The sequence below is a fragment of the Porites lutea genome, chromosome 6 (genome assembly GCF_958299795.1).
Source record: "Porites lutea chromosome 6, jaPorLute2.1, whole genome shotgun sequence".
Taxonomy (NCBI): domain Eukaryota; kingdom Metazoa; phylum Cnidaria; class Anthozoa; order Scleractinia; family Poritidae; genus Porites; species Porites lutea.
In genome coordinates this window covers 15289264-15301053 of record NC_133206.1, presented here as the reverse complement: position 1 = coordinate 15301053, position 11790 = coordinate 15289264, and the positions used below count along the sequence as shown (strand labels likewise).

The following is an 11790-nucleotide window of genomic DNA, read 5'->3' as shown; positions in this document are numbered from 1 at the left end:
CATTTCGGAGTTCCCCCGGGCCTCTGTATCAAAGCGAGGTGAAGTGCTCAGCCTTTGATATGGAAATGATATTTCATTATCATGCAAATAAAACTCCTTTTCACAAGAAAGGTTGTGCGCTTGGCCTCTTTTTGAAAGTGAGGGTTTTTGGAACTCGGAAGTGGCCTATTCATTTTGACAGGAAAGGTTTTGCACTAAATATAAGCCTCGTTTTGAAAGTTAGAGTTTTTTGGAACTCGGAAATGGCCAAAAGGCCTTTTGCCTCCAAAGACGCCTGATGCTCAGACTATAATAAACCTTTTCTTTTGTACGGTGGAAAACCTTCAGTTGACCGCATGTCAATCTTCTCAGCGCTACAGTGCAAAAGAATGAATTGTAGGCCGCAATTAAGAACTATTTGGTCAACAAACGAGTTATGCAGGGAACGGTTTATGATAGATGAGCGACTTTTGAGTGTTTTCGTGGACATGGTCCACGGAATGACCGCCTTGTAAGAGATCAGATGTTCCCCGACCTAACCACTGAAACCAATTGAAGCGTTTTATCAATTGAACGATAAGGTTCGCTACTCGAACACAATCTAACTCTCACAAAAAATTTAGTAACTGAACCCAATCAAACTTTGATTGAGTTCGATTAGGTTCGACATGGATAAAATTCCGCGTGTTTTGCTGAATGTTTTCTTTTTCTACGGTGTCTTACGACTGAGTATATCCCCGGAGTGATAGACCTCGTCACGGTTTTCGACGCCATCTTGACGAGTAGGCAAACGTGTGAGAAATTACAGTGTTTGTAGGAGATTCTAATGGCGAATAATTTCCGTAAAACGGCTGTTCTCAAAAAAACATCAGTTGTAGACTAAAGCTAAAAAAGTTTGGGGGCGTACCTGTGCTTAGATTTCTCCAGAGGCTTGCTTTAGATTTTCCATATATTTGTCTGTAATTTTCCCGGGACTTTCTTACAGACAAATGTATAGAAAATTTAAAAAAGTGGTTCTAGGTCTTCTCGTGCATGTAACGCCCTCAATTTTTTCAGTAGAATTCTTAGGAGAGAAGCTTTAGTTTACCAATCATATTTTTGTCAGAACAGCCGTTCTACGGAAATTATTCGACATTAGATTCTCATACAAACACTGTAATTTTTCACGCGTTTTTTCCTACTCGTCAAGATGGCGTCAAAAATCGTGACAAGGTCTCCCGCAAGGTCTATTGTAGCGAATCTCTGAGTGTAGTGTATTTTTACGTTATCTGAAAGCAGGTCCCGATTGCTGAAAAAAGTTGGGAGATGTTTTTAATATTTGACGATGATGTCCTTTTATTTCTTTAGTATGTTCAAAGAAACGGCGTATTTTTCACTTGAACAATACGACCCGCTTGGTACCTGTGATACGGATAGCACTTTCTATGCCCCCCTCAGTGACTGAGAGAACAAAGAAAAAAAACTAGCTAGGGAGGAGTAAGTCATGTGGTTGGTTAACAAACTGCGCCGGCGTACTTTCACACCCGCACCAACCAATCATTGCGTTCTGATTTGATCACATGCTACTTGCTATATAATAGGCAAAATCAATGCCTTGCACACGAGGTACGAAAGATGGCGGAGGTCGGTGCATTTTCGTGCAGGTAAGTGGTATTTTTCTCCTTATCATTGGTTTTCTGGGATTCCCACGGTCACCTCGAGGGAACTTTACTTTAGATCCTGAAAGCAAGCAGAATGCAGTCTTTTCGTTCGAGTCAAAGTGCTGCTTTTTTCAAAAGAAGATCTTGAGGGATTCGTCCATATTCTACCACGTGCTTTGATGAGCGAGGTGTTTCAAAGCGTTTGTAACTGCTTCTTGTCTTCAAGCAAAGTTTAAAATGAATTTTAAGGAACTGGGATAACTTTACTACACGAAGAAAAGTTGATCTGTGCAGTTTCCTGGTTTCTTTCGATACCCTAAGCTTTTCTTTTTAAAGGACCTAAATCGTGCAAAGGTATTAACAAATTTTCTATAGGCTTAAGCTTACTACTGCATGCATTCTTAGTATGAATTTAATTTGATTTTTATTTATTTACGTCTTGCGTGATGGCATCCCCTTTACAGAATAAGTAATTTTTGAATAAAGGTTGAACTTACGTACTGCAGTCATAGTTGGTAATTCAAATGCAGTAGTAACTGTGTCCGCCTTGCTCTAAACCAGTTGAAGTTCCATACATTTTCATTTTATTGCTGAAAGTATGAAGTCCAAAAGATGTTTTGCAGCCTTCCCTGTAGCCTGTGTAGGGATCAAAAGGGGAAGGGGTTTGGGAGAAAAGGGAGGGAGATTGGGGATACCCTTTCACATTTTTCTCCCTCTCCCCCTCCCCCCTTTTTTTGGCCTGCCACACAGGCTGCTTTCTGGAAATTCCCTACAAGTAATTTTTATTTCCCAGTCAGTACTGGCCAGCTGGTGATGACACAAGATGACGAGCCTGATTCATCTTTGAAGCACCACGTTTTGTGTAGCTTCTTTGAAATTGTGATGCCAAATCGAGGCATTTGTCTGAGGCTGGCCCTCTAATCATGTTAATATTGATTTGTAAAAAGAAAGATACCTGCTACATTTTCCCTGCACAGTGAAGTGACAGGGTCCAAAGTTTAAGCTCCATCTATTCCAGAAAATGTGAGACAACAAAATTTAATTATTTTAAGTGCTGGGTGGCTGTATGATTTTGCCATCAGACTATGGAACCAGGAACACTCAAAATTCCTGGACCTGAAAGGGGTAACATTTTTTGCAAGAATATGCCCGGCAGAAATGTGGAGCTCAAAGCCTATTTTTTTTTTATTTTAGCTGTGGAACCCTTTGATAGCTCAAACCTTTTGTTAGGGCAATGGTTACTCCTCAACAAGTAGATAACATCCATCGAGCAATACGTTTTGCTTATTCTTGCTATCCTTCCATTCAGTTTATTCGGAACTTCAACGTATTTCGCCTTGGGATAGCCGTGAACACCATGTTTTTCAGTTCACTTGTAAATCAACAGCTGGGCCGCCGAGCCTGGAAACGAGGTTGATCGATGGTCTATTGCCCATGTAACCTCATTTCCAAGTTAATATACCATTGAATCGATGTTATATTTGCTTGCACCTTCCAAATTTGGTCAACTCCCGTTGGTAATGAAGAATTAGCCAGGGCCTTTTTACCAATCAGAAAGAGTGAAATATTTTGAATAAGCAATAAAGCACATTAACGGCTGAACAATCCTCTTGGTTAATTTTGTGGTCAACTTTTTTTTCTTTTACAGAATTATCCTCAAATTGTGGCCGCCAGTGCACTCAACTGTGGTAAGAGATCCATGTTGTAAGAGATACCAGCAAATCCTTTTCCAAAATTAAACTACAATGGAACCTTGATATTATGAACCTCTGTGTGCTGAGTCCTCAGTATAACAAACAATTTTTGTTACCCCAATGATAGTAAAATTTATGGAAAAGAACCTCAATGAAACCTTGTTAAAGTGAACACATTTTTGTCAGTCCCTTAGCCCTTCGTTTTATCGAGGTTCCACTGTAATATATTCTGCATAATCAGAATAAATAAAACTATTTATAGACTGTACAACTAGTGAGTGGTAGAATGATGAAACCGAGAGACTAGAGTCTCTGAATGACAGGTTCTTGAAGAGAGATTCAAATTACTGAACTATCACATATAAAGAAACTTTTTTGAAAGAATACTTGGAAAAACCTTAATAAAGTTGTGTTTTGTTATGGTTTTGTTCCTTTTCAGGCTTGGTTTTTTGGTTCCATCTCTTCCAGAATGGTAAGTCAATATTCTCATAAATCTTTGCTTTTTAGCTGAAACCTGACTAGTAATGTGGCATTTTTGCCAGCAACAAAGTGATGATAACAGATTTATGAAATGGCTAATGCTGGTATGGCTGATATTGGTATTGTTGTTGTTGATATATATCTGGGACTTCTGTGCTCAAGCAGTGCCTGGTGGCCCTTTAGGTACCTTACTCTTGCTCTTTGGTGACTACAAAATCTTACTTTTTTCATAGAAGTCATATCTTGGGCACCCTGGATTTCAAAGGTTTAGAGCACTGGGGTTTCTAGGGTGCAAAGAAAGTCAGTTTTACAGCTCGCCATTTGGGCAAGCTGTAGCTAGCATTTACTAGCCCGAAAAAAAATTGATGAGCAGGATTGATTACAGTTCTTCTGTTATTCGAATTCTAAAAAAAAATCACTTGCCCGTTGGGCAAGTGAAAAACAGAATTCACTAACCCAATAGCAAAATCCACTAGCCCGGGACTATCGGACACTACTTTCTTTGCACGCTGGTTTCATTAATTTTTCTTAGAGCTCAGCCTTTTGACTTGACTAGGATGTAGACCTTCAAAATTCACTTTTTCATCCTTGTTACATAACTGTTAAAAAACAACAACAAAGAAAAGTAAAGAGACATTACGAAGCACTTTGTTATTGACAAATAGTTTTAGATGAGCACTACTCTTACCCCCTGTTTTTAAATACCCTTCACATGTCCACATTGTTTCCAACTAATAATTCAGTTGAATGCATCTTTTTGATCCTGTAGTTTACTTTCTTTAATAACTCACTGTAATGAAGTATGAAATTAACCAAGTCAATAGTGGAAACCAAAGGTCAAGTCATACGTGATGAAAAGTAAACAAAAACTTTTCTGACAGTGAGTGTGACAAGTTACACTTTGAACACATTCCTCAATTTCTGACGTGACTTGCCAGCTACAAGTTAAGACAAATCTTTCTATTTTGTGGAGGCAATTTTCTTAGTTATCATTTCACTGTTTCAGGAGGTTTTATCTCTCCAAGATGGTTTCCACCAAGCTTTCAGGGGATAATGGTAAATAAGAACATGATATTATTTTCTTTCCAGTAGTTGAGTTATGAAGTTAACCACTTTAGAAATTCTTTTACCCTTATTGGACATGAGGAGGATGCAATCTAACCTAGTAGTAAGAAACTTGATTTTTGGCAGTGTGGGTCAGGTTCCAAAATTTGGAAATGCAGAAGTATGTCAAAGGCCTTAGACTTCTTGCTCTCAGAGCCTGTTGTTTCTCTCCGTCAGGTAATCTTGAAAAACAAATGCTTTCAAAAATTTATTACACTTGTAAAAATGTGGCACTGTCAAACAAACCTCCCTAGTAGATGCCTTGTGGTTTCTCAAATTGTAACTGGGAAGAGTAGGTGAAACTCTGTCAACATGGCTAGAAAGAATGCCTTAAAATCTGTTAAGTTTCCAATTTTGAAAGAGATTTGTGAAGATAAAGCTTGCAAAGTCGTGGAATTTTACATGTTTGTATGGTGGAGGACAAATTTGTGCCCCCACCATAAGAACATCTGTGAAATTTTGCATCCTTGTGGAACAATACCTTCGCTCCATTTGGACAAATCATTTTTTAACTTGGTAAGTTACCTTATTTTAAGACACGCTTTCCAGCACTGTTGATGGATATTCACTTTAACTGCTATTTATTAAAAGTTGAAAAAAAAAAAACCTGGAAGTGTATATGAAACTTGTACTTAAAAGCTTGCTGAATTGTACAGACTTCTACACTTCATTGACATTTATCTGCCGCCTCACTTCCAATGTTAAACGCTCAGAAAACATGCCTACTTATGCCCAATTAATGCTGGTACTGTAGGTCTAAGCTTCTTCTGAAGGAAACTTAGTGATGAGAGTAGGTAAAGTCACCAGTGATGAAAAACTTCTGACACCTCTTGTATGAGTGTGGCATGAGTTGCACATTGAACGCATTTTTAGTATTCTGAAGTGACTTGCCAGCTACATATCAATGCAAATGTTCTGTTTCAGGGAAGCAGTGCTTTTAGTAATTTATCATGGTATCATTTTAGGTGTTTGCGCCAAGAAGTTTTCCACTGAGGTTTAACAGAACAAGGGTAAGTACAAGAGAGTTTGTTCAGAGTAGTTAAGTGTGAAATTCCATGGTTCTGCAATTCTTTCACTCCTTTAGGCAGTTTTCACAGTCAGACCGCTAAAAATCTAAACCATTCCATGCATAGACGGGAATTTAAGGAATAAAAAAATATATTAATGCAAAGAGCCTCACCAATATTAAGGTCAGGGTGAGCTTGGCTAGTCACCAGTGATGAAAATATCTGACACCTCTTGTATGAGTGTGGCAGCAGTTGCACATTGAACGCATCCTTGATATTCTGATGTGATTTGCCAATAAAAATGCCATCATATATTGCTGCTGTAAGGAAGCAATTTCTTACGTTGCCTTTTTTGTCTTCGTTTCAGGTTGTACTTCAAGATAGTTTCCAAGGAGATGTAATTACAATGGTTAGTTCCATTTATCAGTAGATTATGCCTTCTTGCAATGAGTCTTTTTAAGAAAGCTTTTAATTTGTAATTTTATATTCTTATTACTACTATTATTTCTGCCATCTGGCCTTAGAAACTGTATGAACATTGACTCTTTTAAAGTACAGTTGAAGACTTGTCTTTTTAAGAAAGCTTTTAATTTGTAATTTTATATTCTTATTACTATTTTTATTTCTGTCCATATATTGTATATATAGATATTCATTTATTTTCTTGTACATATTGTAAAGCGCTTTAGAATATTTTATAGTTAAAGCGCTATATTAAATGTAATAAATTATTATTATTATTATTATTAGTTTGGAGGTGATTGAAAAGAGCAAGGAGCAGGCCACTTAAGTGTATCTATAAATATACGATGTATACATTAATTAAAACTATAAAAAATTCTCAAATCCGATTGGCTATCAACCGTCCTGATTTCAGCACTAATAGGACAAGGTAATAGGACAGTACCCATCATGCCTAAGTAATTGGACAGTATGCGCCATCGCACATGCGCACTTAAAGGGCGTTTTTTCACTGCTAGCAAAATATACTCTCGGAATTTCTTGTGTTTTAAGTTAGAAAAGCCTATTCACAAAATAATTTTGTTGTCGTTATGCTCAATTGGTAACAGAACTTCATGTCATCCAATTCAGTCTGTAATCATGTTGTGCCAATTAAACAAAAAGGACTCCCGCTATGTGGTCGTCCAATTTTGTTAATCATTTGTATGAGTACAGACCAAATTGGACTCCACTCAGTCCTATTACCATTATTTATGACTGTGGCATTTAAATGGTACTTTAAAGAGTTCTGTACCAAGAGGTAAAATTGATCCAAAAAGGATCAAGGGTTGTTCAAAATGAAGGTATTCGAAATAGATTACAAACTTTCCAAGTGCAGAAAACTGTGATGTGGCTACTTCAATGTTCTTTCATAAACAATACAGTTGAACCTCTCCAAAACAGCCACCTTTGGAACAGAAGAAAGTGGCCGTCATAAAGAGGTGCCTGTTGAAGAAAGGTTTCAGCAAGAGTCAATGTATGGATTATTTTTCTGTTGGAACAAATAAAGTTGGCTGTTGTAGAAAGGTTGCCATTAGTGGAGGCTCACTGTAGCACTTGATCTTAATTTGTGAATGTGGAGAGATAATGATGAGAAATTTATCAGTTATCCCTGTCATAGCTATGATGCTGAGATGACACGTCAGGCTGATTCTCTCCAGTAAGACCAAGCTTAAATTGTGGCTTAAAACTGAATTGCTTTGTCCACTGATGACTGATATAATTATTATCTCTTACAGTAACTGGTTTAAACTCCAGTGTCATCATTTCTCTGGAGATTTTCTGAAGAAGAAGGTTAGTTAATTTTTTTTAACTATCATGGTTCTGGCAGCTTTGTCAATACGCTAGACAATGATCAACTGATGTGGTGTGATGAGTGAAATCTTTTTTCCCCATCTTATCGACAATGACGATAAACCCTCTGTCACTATGTGACCAAGCCAAACCTCTCTGACTTCATCAGTTTGTTTTGTACTGTTCGTTTGATGACTACTGTGATCTTCCTGGATAAATTTTAAATTTGTTCTTGTGTATTTCAAAGCTGTGAAGGTTCACTGTGGAAGACACTGACTGCAGCCAAGGCTTACAGTGTAGTTTGGTAAGATTCTTGATGTAGATATAACATGGTGATTTTGCATTGTAGTTTTGACCAGGCTGTAAAATATAAGGAAAAACTGGAACTGTAAAACTGATAGGTAGGAATCAAATGTTTGTCCAACATGCAAGATTTTATCACCTTTAAGTCTATATGGTACAAATTTTTTTAATTTTTTTTTCTTAGATAAGTTTCATTAACAATTCAGAAATTTTGATATATGGCTCCCAAAAACTTTCTTGAATTTTGGCTGTTCAGAAACTGCTTTTCCCCTTCAGAACTGTCTCTGAGACTGAGAACGTGTAAAGGATCAAAGAAAGGCTGATGACATCATATAATGCCAGTTGATTTCCTTAGCCTTCACTTCTGCTTCTGCTGCCATTTTGTAAATTATTGTACATTCTTGTAAATCATTCTGCATCATACTTGTCAATTTGGCCGGTGGTAGGGCAGAGAGGTTGGAAGGCAAATTTGTTTGTTTTGAAGAGAATAAAAATGGTTTTTAAAGATTTTTGACAAGGTCAATTTTGGATACATACCGGTATTTTATACGTATTTTTAAGAATTATTATAACGATCCAGAAAAAATTTGTGTCATATACACTAAAACCTCACACCTCACCTATCCTCTTTCCTCTATCTCAGTCATTCGCAATGGTCTTCACATCCTCCCACGATTGCCATCCTGCTTCTGCCCTTTCCTTTTCGACCGTTTGCCTTCAAGTGGTTTTTGGTCTTTCTCTTCTTCCTCTTTTTCCCTCTGGCGCCCATTGCTACGTTGCTGTTGCTCTTTTGGTCCTGTCTTGGTCCATTCGTCTTCCATCTATGCTGCTTCAGCCCTTTACTCATAGGTTTCATGTCTGTTTTTCAGGGGCCACTGGGCTTAACTACCACACAGCCAGTTTAACTTCTCTTATCATAATTGTATTTTAAGGGAACAGACCACAAATAACTGTTGTTGTGTGTAAAATTATCTAAAAGTAGTAACGGTTCATCAGTAGGATGTGCAATTCCACACTTGGTTTCGGCTCCATTGAATTTATATAGTGGATATATGTTAGTATATTAGCTGTGTTACAACACTGAGCCCTGAAATGTTTCCATTGGGATAAAGTTATCAACTTTTTGAAAGGTTTTGATTAATGTCTGGTCTCTTCCTCCAATTGCATTGCACAAAGACAAAGGGCAGTGTCATGCAATGTGAAAGAAACAAGTGGAAGCATTTTTTGGAAAGAAAAAAAAGGAAAATTATTTGTTTTCTAACCAGTGTGATGATTATTAGCCAAATTCGCAGTTTCCACCAGAAAGATAATTGTATCTTGCTGATGGCTTAATTCTTTGGATGTCTGACTGGTTGTTGTTTTCAACTCCCAATAGTTTAATCTTGACTCTCTTTCTTATCCTTACAAAGGTGTGTCTTGTTTTTGCCAGGTTTATTTTACACATATTCATAGACTGGTGAAGGTATGCAGAACTCCAGTTGAGGTCAATGTAAGTAAGTCTGTTGTAAAATGTAAAGGACTGTGTAAAGACCAGTGTGATGAATATCAGCCATATTCGCAGTTTCCACCAGAAAGATAATTGCATCTTGCTGATGGCTTAATTCCTTGGATGTCTGACTGGTTCTACTCTTAAAACAACAGCAGTTAGTAAGTTAACATGTGTTTCGTCAAAACCCCTTTGTTTCTTTTCTAGGTTTCATCTTGGCCAGTTGACAAGCAAAGTTGTAGAAATGGAGAGAGCTCACCAAAGTAAGTTTATCACTGAAATATTGCAATTTACTTGCTGTGTTTGGAGTTTATTTTTTTAAGCCGGAGTGATGATTATCAGCCATATTCGCAGTTTCCACCAGAAAGATAATTACATCTTGCTGATGGTTTTATTCCTTGGATGTCTGACTGGTTGCAGAAGAATGAATGAAAGTATTTTGCAAAGTTAATGTATTTATACAGGTCAAACTTATATTTTGCAGAAACTAAGGCCTCAGGGCAACATCAAACGTAAGTTGGTAAGTTTTGTTGATCAAGACCACTGCTTGACACAGTCAGCTTTTTTGGATGCTTGTTTGTGTTATTTTTTGGTTTGTTTGTTTTGTTTGTTCATTTTTTAGTACAGGCATATGCCTGCCTTTTGGTGGTTTCTAGTTTACTGACTGGAAGGAGGCAGAAGTCAATACTAATACGTTATTTCTCGAAAATGAAGAAGAAATCAGTCAAAAAATTACAGAACAGTGTTTGTCATGTCAAAACAATTCAGTCTCCCAAAAATTAACTTAATCCTGCAAAAACTGAAAAAAGGGCCCTAAAAACTACTTACACCCTTTTGCAGGAAGCCTTTCAATATTTCATGTCTTGCAACACAAAGGACCATTGTCCCTTTGGAGGAAAAAAATTCTTTACATAATATAATATGCATTTTTTGGTTTAGTATAGGATTCCTGGAAAACTGCCCCACCACCCCTCCCTTATGCTGACATTTTCTCTTGACTGGAAAGTTTGTAGTGATGTTAGGTTGAGGGAGGGGTGGGTTGGGAGTTTCCTCAGAATTTTATACTGATTTGGATACACTATGCCATATAATAATACAAGAGGTAGATTATTACTTTATGTGGCTTGTGTTTGATGTTCAGCCTATTGTGTGGAGTGATGTACACCTTTTTTCCCCGTCATATCGACAATGATGATATCCCTTTGTCACTTAGTGACAAGCCAGAACTGTCTGACCACACAATGACATTGCCTGTTTCATAGTTATTATCTAAAATGTGCAGGACCCTAGATACCGTGGGTTCCATTGGCAGTGTTTACTGGGAAGGGGTTTCATGGCCTGTACAGACATCGCCTCCCTAAGAAAAATTGAAAAAAATTTAAATCTCTCACCCCGATTTTATATAAGTAATGAGGCATCTGTACACCAGCTAGGAATTCAGGGAAAAATCTAAACCTTGGTTTTGTCAAATTTTTAGTAAATGCTGTAGTGTCAATTTAATCATTCATACGTTTTGTTATATTTGCAGGTTGAACATTGAAATGAACAAGAAGATTCGTAGGCTTTTACACAAAATAAGTTGTATTGAAATAATTAAGGATCCATTAAAATAAAAGTACTGCAGTAATTTCTGTTCTGTTTTTTTAGGGGTGGTGGGGTGTATGGAGGAAGTCCTCAGTGCAAGCTGGTAAAATTTAAGTCTGGCATATACAGTATTTTCAAGGACGCACTAGAGTCGTTGATGCAGTGCTTATTAACTTGATTTTCTTAATGAATCTAGGTGCATTGGCCTGTACCCTGAGAAAACAGCATACATTACGCTACGCCGCGACTGATTCCCCACCCCCCTTCCCACCCACCCACCCTCCATTCGGGGGTAAATACACTCATTTCTTTTTGTAAGAATGTTGCTTTTCCGGCTGAATATTCTTATTTTTCTGCCGATTTTAGGCTGAAATATTCTTGTATTCTTTAATTATAGCTTTTGACATTTTCGTTTTAGAATGTATTGGGGTAAAATTGAAGTTAATGCACGTTTTTTTTTTGTTTTTGTCAAGACACAAAATTGTCCTTTTCAAAATCTCAGCCTTGGGTTTATTCTTATCATATTGTTACAACTGTGCAAGTTTTCAGCCTCGATTTTCTTATAAAATATCTTGTTGTTAATATTAAAAAGAGTGCACTGTTGCTACATTTAAACTAGGCTCGATTACCAGCCGCTGTTCGGGAAATGAGCCCGCGCTGCATTCTGTTGGATTTAAACTTTTTGAGATACGTACTTCCTCGATTATTTCAAATATTGC

The 11790-nt window shown here is 37.3% G+C and overlaps 1 long non-coding RNA gene and 1 other non-coding gene across 4 annotated transcripts; both read left to right on the top strand.

Moving 5' to 3' along the window:
• Positions 1-7895: 7895 nt before the first annotated feature.
• LOC140941779 (uncharacterized) lies at positions 7896-11248 on the top strand. 3 transcript variants are annotated; one of them, XR_012166505.1, is made up of 5 exons: positions 7896-8002; positions 9431-9494; positions 9695-9750; positions 9972-10007; positions 11016-11248. It is a non-coding gene; the product is annotated as an uncharacterized lncRNA (long non-coding RNA). The 3 variants fall into 3 exon arrangements; XR_012166504.1 differs by lacking the exon at positions 9972-10007 and having other exon boundaries at positions 11016-11247; XR_012166503.1 differs by lacking the exons at positions 9972-10007; positions 11016-11248 and having other exon boundaries at positions 9695-9965.
• Positions 10632-10730, top strand: LOC140942409 (small nucleolar SNORD12/SNORD106). The gene has a single exon (XR_012166544.1). It is a non-coding gene; the product is annotated as a small nucleolar SNORD12/SNORD106 (small nucleolar RNA).
• Positions 11249-11790: the final 542 nt, after the last annotated feature.